The 8,850-nt window shown below is 52.8% G+C and overlaps 1 pseudogene across 1 annotated transcript; it reads right to left on the bottom strand.

Moving 5' to 3' along the window:
• Nucleotides 1–491: 491 nt before the first annotated feature.
• Nucleotides 492–3,850, bottom strand: LOC308515457 (pleckstrin homology domain-containing family G member 5-like; annotated as a pseudogene). Its single transcript has 2 exons — nt 3,730–3,850; nt 492–2,365 (listed from the first exon to the last, which is right to left on the bottom strand). The product of its transcript is annotated as a pleckstrin homology domain-containing family G member 5-like (transcript).
• Nucleotides 3,851–8,850: the final 5,000 nt, after the last annotated feature.

Raw genomic sequence — 8,850 nt, 5'->3', positions numbered from 1 at the left:
CCCTGGGGCCTGGCTTGGTGATCGCCTTGGGGTCTGGCTGCACTCCAGCGGGCTCCGCACAGGCCTGCCTGCTCTGCCTGGCTCTGTCCACACGTTGCTTCCTCCGAGTCTTCCTTGGGCGAAGCCCCGGTCCATCACCTCCTCCTGTGTCTCGCACCACTTCCACAGGGCCCAGAAAAAGGCCCACGCGGAATTCAGGTCTGCAAGGAGCTGGTCCTCTGCTTTCAGAACCTTCGGGATCTCCACTTGCAATTGTTCCCTTCCATGACCTTTCTTCCCTACCTCCGGCATCTTCCCGGAGCACCGCATGCCTGCCCTCCAGCAGCAGGTTGTCTTTGTGTGGCTTTCAGGGCAGCCTTCAGAGCCTGGTGGCCGCTGGGCCTGAGGCCCGCCCAGGAAGGCGGGTGGCTCCCCAGCAAGTCCTGCTGCACCAGGCGCACGTGCTCCTGCCCCCCACCGCACCCCCAGGCATGCGCGGCTCCACGCTGTGCTCAGGGCCTGGGAATTAAGCAAGCAGGGTGGTCCTGATGCGTCAGCTTCCTGTGCTGGGCAGAGATCTCCAGGGGCTGCTCAGGCTGGACCCTGGGGAAGGTCCCTGAGGGCAGCTCTCTGCTCCTCCTGGTGGGCACCTTGGGCTCCCCCGCCAGGCAAGTGGTCCTGCCCTCCATCTCTGATAGCTGGGAGCCACTGCCAGGGCTTGGTGGCCCCCACAATTGCAGCGGGACCCAGCTTCGTGAGGGGAGCCCCGAGTCCTAGTGCCGGTGGCTGTTGCAGCCAAGCAGAGTTCCAACAGGCTGCGGCTGGGGGCTGGGGGTGCCCCCTGGGTGGCAGCCCCTGCCAGCAGCTGCAGGAGGCTGGCCTCAGATTTGGACTTGAGCAGGTGGGGCAGCAGCTGGACAGGGGTGCGGCGGCTGAGGCGGGGCGAGAGCGGGGGTGAAGGGGCCTGTGGCAAATCTAGGGGCCAGGGCGCTGGCTCCACCACAGGGGCTGGGGTCACAAAGTCTTGCAAGGAGGTGGGGGAGAGGGTGTCGTAGGTGGAGTCCATGGAGCAGGAGCGGCCGTCCCGGGGCCCAGGGCCAGCAGTTCGCTGGTTGGTGTGACAGATGAGGCGGTGGTACTGAGGGACATGTCCTCCGACTGGGGCCGCCCTCGAACTCGGGAGAGGAGAGCGTCTCCCCGGGCTCCAGCACCACCATGGCCAGGGTCTCTGTGGAGCCCTCTGAGGCACAGTGCTGGGAGTCCAAGCTGTTGCTGCTTTTGCGCAGGATGGTGGGGGAGCTGGCGGTGGAAGTGCTACTCTCCCCACCCTCCTCTCGTCTTCCTCCTCTTCCTCCTGCTCATCCTCCTCCTCCTCCAGGCTCTGCAGGTCCTGCTGGCTGCCCGTATGCTCCTGCGCATACAGCTGCTGTAACTGGTTCTGGGCATTGTAAATGGAGTCCACCCATCCCCAGCACAGAGCCTGCCCTCTGGCCTGGAACATGTAGGCCCCCACGGCGCTGTGGAACTCATTCAGGTAGATGAGGAGGAAGGAGCCAGGGTCCCGCAGCTCCCGGCACATGATCTTGTCCACCAAGTGACCTTGGTCCTCTCAGCCTTCTTCACTGCCTTGGTCACTAACAGTAGGTCCGTGAAGAGGAAGCAGTACACATCCATCTTGCTGTCCTTTCCCTCCTTCATCCTCAGGCTGCCCTCCAACATCAGCTGACGCGCCTCCTCTGGGGAGACACCAGGGATGGACACGGCCAGGTCCAGGTGCAGAAATTCCTTCAGGAGCTTGTCCACCTCATTGTTGCTACCCTCCACCACCTGTCGCTGCTGCATGCATGAGTTCACGTGGTGGATGAAGTGCTCCATGGAGCTGATCATGGTGATGACGGCCTCCTTGGCACACGGCTTGTCCATCTTCCTCAGCACCGACTTGAGCAGCAGCGGGTACTTGGTGAGCCGCTGATGGGGCTTGGTGAGCATGTCGCTCAGCTTCAGCCGCTGGCACTGCTGGTGCTTCTCAGCCAACGTCACGTAGGCCCGGAAGAGGTCATTGTCATGCAGCAGGCTGTGCATGTACTCCATGCAGCCCTCCTCCTTCATGCAATACCAGATGTAGGGCTTGAAGAGGGAGCCGAACATCTTGAAGCCTTTGAGGAGGTCCCGGGCTGCAGCAGCACCTTCTCCACCTTCGGTGCCATCACGCTGCCCCACAGCCCGCGGTGCAGACGCACAATCTCGCGGATGTTGCTGAACAGGAGCGGGGTGTGCAGGTGTCCGGACTCCTCCCCAAGGCAACCCTTCACCCAGGAGTCCCCGCCGCTCCATTCACCCCCTCGGCCAGCAGGGAGCGCCCTCGGTTGGTCTGCTGCTCTGGGAGCTGGGGAGGGGGAGACGGCGGAGGGCGAGGCCCTAAAGCAGGAGGAGGCCTCGGAAGGCAGGCAAGGAGCCTAGGACGCATTGCGCCCCGCCACCACCCCGTGTCCCGCTGGGGCCTGCACCCAGGAGGGCAAGGCCCTGAAGCAGGAGGCGGTCCTGGAAGGTGGGCGGCTCCCACTGTACCAGGCGCATGTGTGCCCACCCCGACCTGTGCCCTCCAGGCCTGCGCGGCTCCACGCTGCGCTCCTCAGGGCCTGGGCAGCACTCCAGGAGCAGGGCGTGGAGGTGTCGGGACTCCTCCCTAGGGCGACCCTTCACCCGGGAGTCCCAGCCGCTCCATTCACCCCCTCGGCCAGCAGGGAGGCCCTCGGTGGGTCCACTGCTCTGGGCGCTGGGGAGGAGGAGGCCTCGGGAGGTCGAGGCCCTGAAGCAGGAGGAAGCCGTGCAAGGCAGGCAAGGAGCCCAGGACTCAAGGCAGCCCCGCCGCCACCCTGTGTCCTGCTGGGGCCTGCACTCAGGAGTGCCATGGCTGCGGCAGGGCCACGGGCTGGGCTTGGAGGTGAGTCCTCCGCGCACAGGCCCAGCGGCCTGCCTGGTGTGGGTAGGAATTTCGGGTCACCTTGAGGGAGGCTCCGGCCTTTCTCTGCTCTTCTCCTGGTGGAGTGCCGGGACTCCAGCACTGAGGTCAGAGGAGCTGCCTTCCAGCCCCCAGGCTGCTTCTCGGAGTCGGAAGTTGTGCCATCAGCCTCTGCCTAGGACGGGACCTCTGCACCCCCAGGGTGCATAAACACTCAGGGCTTCTATCAGGCTTCACTGATCCCGGGCTGTGAGGCCTCACGGCTCTGCTGATCCTGGGGCCGTGAGGCGGCTGGCTTCGGGCCCTTTGGCTTCACTCCACCGCTTGGAGCCTACATATGCAAATTAACTGCCATCTTTGTTGGTGGTTAATTTGCATATTACCCTGATTAGCCAATGGGAAGTGTAGTGGAGGTACGGTTAATTACCCTTTTTGTCTTTTATTAGATAGGATGGGCTGGGGCCTTTTTTAGTTATCTCCCTTTGTCTAGGGAATTTTCCTAGGGCCTGTATTATTGGCCATGTGTACTGATCATATTCTCTCTCCCCACCCCCACATTCTGTTTGCTCTGGGGAAATTTAGTAATGGCCTGGCCATCTACTGTTTCTTTTCTATGAGGATAAATTAAAGGCATGCTTAATAGACTAACAATAAACAAATTAAACCAAACAACAAAGACAGATAAAACAATTATCAACAGACAAGCATGCATAACACATAGACAAGACTTAATAAATCAGAGTTCTTTTGATGGATCTTTCAGATGTTTTACATTGCCTGAGACTTACAGCCAGAATGCGGCCCAGATCTTAGCCTGTTGTTTACAGATCTCATCATATTCTGCTCTTCATAGCATTGACTGGCATCTAAAGTTGTTTCAACTAAAATCTGCCAGTCCCAAGGCGTCATATGGTAATTTTCAGACAAAGCATTAAAGAGTCTTTTTGTAAAAGGACTGTTAGCCCCATTTTCTCTAGTTGATGAGCCTGATTTAAGAGAGTACCTTTTGACACATTAATTCCTTTATCCTTGAGCATGCAAACTAAAAATTTACAATGATGTTTTTCCTTTTACTCGAATTCTTCCCCATCATAATCTGGCTGATTAAAAAAGTCCTCATCCACTTATGATCACGACTCCGATACTGGCATGGGCTTTGTGTGCAGTGAACTTCACATCTTTCCAGTGAATTTCCACTTTGTTTTTTGCTCAGGCGAATCTTCTCCTCCAGTCCCTGTCTGGGGTGCCAGATGCTGCAACCTTTGCTGCAGGCTTCAGGAGCTGAGGAGGGGCCAATGCACAAATGAAAATGCTATACAAGATATATGAATTTAGAAGACATTGTGAGGGCAGGTGGAACCTTTCTTGAAGAGAGACACTGACTCTGGCCTGGTCCGCTATTTATTTACTTGAACACACATGTGCCCTTTAGCAACACATACAGGCATATCAAAGGTAAATTTTGGTAAACAGTAAAAGGATTATCTGGTTAGGGAATTGCCTTGAGCCACCACTATCTCAACAGACGAGGTGCTTAGCATCAGCCCTGCTAATGCCTAAGGTCCATCAGCCTTCTGAGTTCCTTGGTGCACTCTTGTGACAGTATTGGCAAGTGGTGGCTTCCTGCAAAAGCCTAATATGCAAATTGTCCCCTCGGGAGTTCATCTGGGAGACCAGGAGTTTGATTGCTTGCTGTGATATGTACTGACCACTAGGGGGTGGTGTGGAATGAAGGAAGGCCCTGGCCAGCAGCCGGCAGCCGGGGAAGGGAGGCCCTGGCTGGAAGCTAGAAGGCCCCGATTTGCCCTGATCACCGGGCACTAGGGACCCTACCTGTGCATGGATTTCGTGCACTGGGCCTCTAGTCTATTATAAGGTTATTTTCCAGAAAGGAGAAATCAAAAATACTAAAACAAATTCTTAATTATTTAGTTTGTAAAAATAATTGCTTGAAACTAATTATTAAAACAAAAAAACACTTATTAGATTATTTTGGGAGAGTGAAGGTGGTTCTATGGTTTTTTAACATGAAGAAATTTAATAGAGACCAGCTTCATGTTACTACACATTTAGTTTGTGTGGAAGTAATTACAGTGAATCAACCAATTCAATAAGATAAATTTGCCTATTATGATCCCGGTATGACATTAGACACTGGAGATTCAGTCAAGAAAAATATATGACCTCATGAATCTTATATCCTAGTGAAGAGAGACAGGTGATAAACGGGAATTTTAGATAATGATAACTGTAGTAGGAGAAAAAAAATGGTAACATGATAGAGACTGACTTGGGAACTAAGGTGAATATTATCTTAGTTTGGGTGGGCAAGGAAGGTCTCTTTAAGGATGTGAGTTTAGACAATATAAACGATGAGGCAGAGCTAAGTGTTCAACAGAGGGAATAAGTGTAAAGGCTCTGATGCAGGAAGTGTCTTGTAGGAATTTCAGGAAAAGAAACAGTCAGATGTGGCCTAGGAGTAGTGAAGGAGAAATAGAGAGCTTGGAGACGTAGATAGGATCTATTCTACTTATAGGACTAGATCTGAATCTGGATTTTCTCCTCTCCAACTGGAGTTGCAGATGGCTCTTCTTTTGTATCTGTGGTTTGGTGAGTTGCTCTGAATAATGTGCTATGGAATCTTGCATTCTACTGTTCATTAAAACTCCATCATGGTCTCCATATCACAAATGCAAGATAAAGACTGCTTTATGCTAGAAAAAGAGTGTACCATAGAGGCAAGAGAGAATAAGCTACATCTGAGATGATTCCAAGACTCTGAGTAACAGGATGCAGTTGCAACTCTGACTTACCAGTATTTTTGGAAGGAATTTTAGAGACAGGATAGGCAGTCAGGGAATAAGGGGGGGTGGTCCATGGGAGAGAAATGCATAGGTGAGGGCTGGGAGCCACCAGAATGCCTATCTTACTTTTAAGAGGATAGAGAAAGGCCACAAGATAAGGGGAAGGGAAAGGCATACATTCACAGAGGATAGAAGAACGTTGCAAGATAAGAGGGAGAGAAAAAGGGGGGTACCAGGTGGGCTTTGACCTTTTAAACTGATACTCTTCAGAAGAATGGCCAATTAGAAAGAGTCCAATTAGAAGGGGTCATGTTCAGACAAAGAGCTACCAGAATATATAAATCAGAGACGAAGAGACTCAGAACAAGATTTAGATTTTTTTTCCCATTTTAGAGAGAGAGAGACAGCAGGCTTTTCACATTTGGGGACCCAGGAGGAGTTTGAATATGCTTCCAATAAACTTTCACCTTTTTATATAAAATCTTTTAGTCCATGAATTTATTCTTCAAATTTTGTAGGACAAGAACCCACAAGGAAGAGTCCACACCCCAACTCCATGTATCACTTTGAAGGAAGAAAAGCCCTCTAATACTCTGGAATGCCTGGTAGGTCTGTCCACTAAAGTAGGTCAGAATTCCCCTGACTCTAAGAAATTAATCCAGCCACTGTGGAAGTCCAGAGGGGATAACCTAAACCCAGAAGCTTGAGTAAAAGTGTATGTATAGTTTTGAGCCATCTGAATTTTTATCCTCAAACATTTGAACTTTTGGATGGGTCATGGTTAGAGTGGTTCTGCTATTGAGTAAAAATTTTACTGGGTAAACTCACACACACCAACCCAAACATGTTACCACTGTGTTCACTGGCCACAAATTTACAGTGAGCAACTTTGACATTTCACCAAATACACAAACTTGGAACTGAGTCCAACAGTATAGAAGGGGGAGACTTATGATCTACTAGAGTTTTTGTTTGTTTGTTTGTTTGTTTTTTTAAGGCTAAAATGGGCCTGGCCAGTTTTTCTCAGTGATTAGAACATTGATCTGCACACCAAAGGGTCTCGGGTCGATTCCTGGTAAAGGGCATGTACCTGAGTTGTAGGTTCATTCCCCAGCCGCAGCCTGGGTAAGTTCAGGAGGGAACCAGTCAATCTCTCTCTCTCTCTCTCTCTCTCTCTCTCTCTCTCTCTCTCTCTCTCTCTCCTTCCCTCCCTTTCTCTCTCTTCCCCCAACCCCTGACTCCCTTTTTTCTACTCTCTCTGAAAAAGCAATGGGAAAAATATTTTCAGGTAGAGATTAACAACAACCACAAAAGACTAAAATGATTCACTAAATAATCCACTATTTTGAAGTCAACACATAAAAGTATTTAGAAAGGTGGACAATCTTCTTCAGTAAGGCCTCTTAGAGAAGATCTAAAGAGTACTTTGAATGATAATAAAGATATATTTAGGAAATTTGGGAGCTGATGTTGGCAGGGACAGGATGGAACAAATCAACCTGAACAAAAGAGGAGGTAAGTATTTCCCTTAAATACAAGATACTTCTAAGTAAATTTAAAGCCTTGGCACAATTTAGATTTTGCACCGTTGGTTACGGGAAGCAATAATAATTATTCAAGCCATATAATTTCCAGGTCTTCCCATCCCCAACCCTGGGTTTTAAAGGTGTGAGAATTTGCTTTAATTAAAACTTTGATTAAGAAAATAAATTATTGGTCTGGTCAGTGTGGCTCAGTTGGTTGGGTGTCCTCCCAGGCACCAAAAGGTTCCTCCATCAATTCTGGTCAGGGCACATGCCAGGGCTGTGGGCTCGATCCCCGCTAGGGGGCGTGCAGGAGGCAGCCTATACATGTTCTGCTTTAACATCAGTATTTTTTTCTCCCTCTCCCTTTTTCTCTAAAAACCAATACAAATATTTTTTAAAAGAGAAAAATTATTCAAGGAAGTAGCACTTATTGTGCTGCAGTTGGCTTTTGCCTAAATAACACTCATCTTTAAAATCAGATTTATAAATGTGTAGATGAAGAAGCCATTGAAGGACTGTGATGCAGAGTCTATCAAATCCTAAAAACGCGTTTATCCATGATTACGTGACAGTACACCTGAATTACATGCGAATAAACGTATGAATCGGGAATGTAGCGCCTTTCTACTATCACAAACGAGTTGTTAAAAGAGTCTTCAGAAATTCAGGAAGCAGGGACGTCTGGCTGCGCGGCGAGGCAGAGGGCACAGGGACAGGAATGACCCGACAGTCACACAGGGCTGTTCATTGACGTGAGCCCTCACGGTTCAGCCGCCCCGCAGCCTGTGGGCTTCCGCGCAGCAGGAGGCGGCGGGGAGGTAGCGGCGCTCAGCCATCCTCCGCCGTCCTAAGCCTTCCAGGTCAGTCAGCACGCCAGTCGGGACCGATAGACGCGGACACACCGACAGGCCCCGCCCACCAAGCCTGGCCCCGCCCACCGCTAGAGGACTGGCTCCGGCTGCGTCGCTAACGCGGGGCGGAGGGTGACGAGAGGAGTCGCGAGAATCTCCTGGGGGCGCCGCTCGGCAGGCGGTTCCCACGGTCCTGGACCCCGACGCTTGCAGAGCCGCCTCTCGGGACTTCCCACGCACCGCTCCTCCGGCCTCTGCCTGCCCGCCCGCCGTCCCCCGCGCAGCCCCTGCGGCTCAGGCGCGGCCCCGCGCTCCGCCGCCCTGGCGCCCGCTACTCTGTCGTCCCCAGACCGGCGCGGACCGGTTCGGCCGGGGCGCAGGCGGCTGGGGAGGGGTCGCGGGCCCTGGGGCCGCGCTGGTGCCGCCACCGACCTGGGGCTGTCGGTGGAGGGCGAGTGCTGGCTCCCAGGAGACGGGACGCTCTTCGGGGCCAACGGGCCGCGCGCGGAGGCAGCCGTGGGGCCGACCCATCCCTTCTCGGGCCCTGCGGCGGGGCGGGGCCCCGGGTCGCGGCCCCGGTCTCCCGGCCTGCCCCCTTCGTGGGGCGCGACGGTGGAGGCCCTGTGTCCGAGCACGGATCCTTCTGGCGCCTCCTCCTCCTCCCTGCTTTCTTCCCCATCCTCCTCTTCATCGCCGAGCGAGGTGATGGCGCTAAAGGATGTGCGGGA

The sequence above is a fragment of the Myotis nattereri genome (genome assembly GCF_964212035.1).
Source record: "Myotis nattereri genome assembly, chromosome: 3".
In the NCBI taxonomy this organism is placed as follows: Eukaryota; Metazoa; Chordata; class Mammalia; order Chiroptera; family Vespertilionidae; genus Myotis; species Myotis nattereri.
This window is presented reverse-complemented; position numbering and strand designations above follow the sequence as displayed.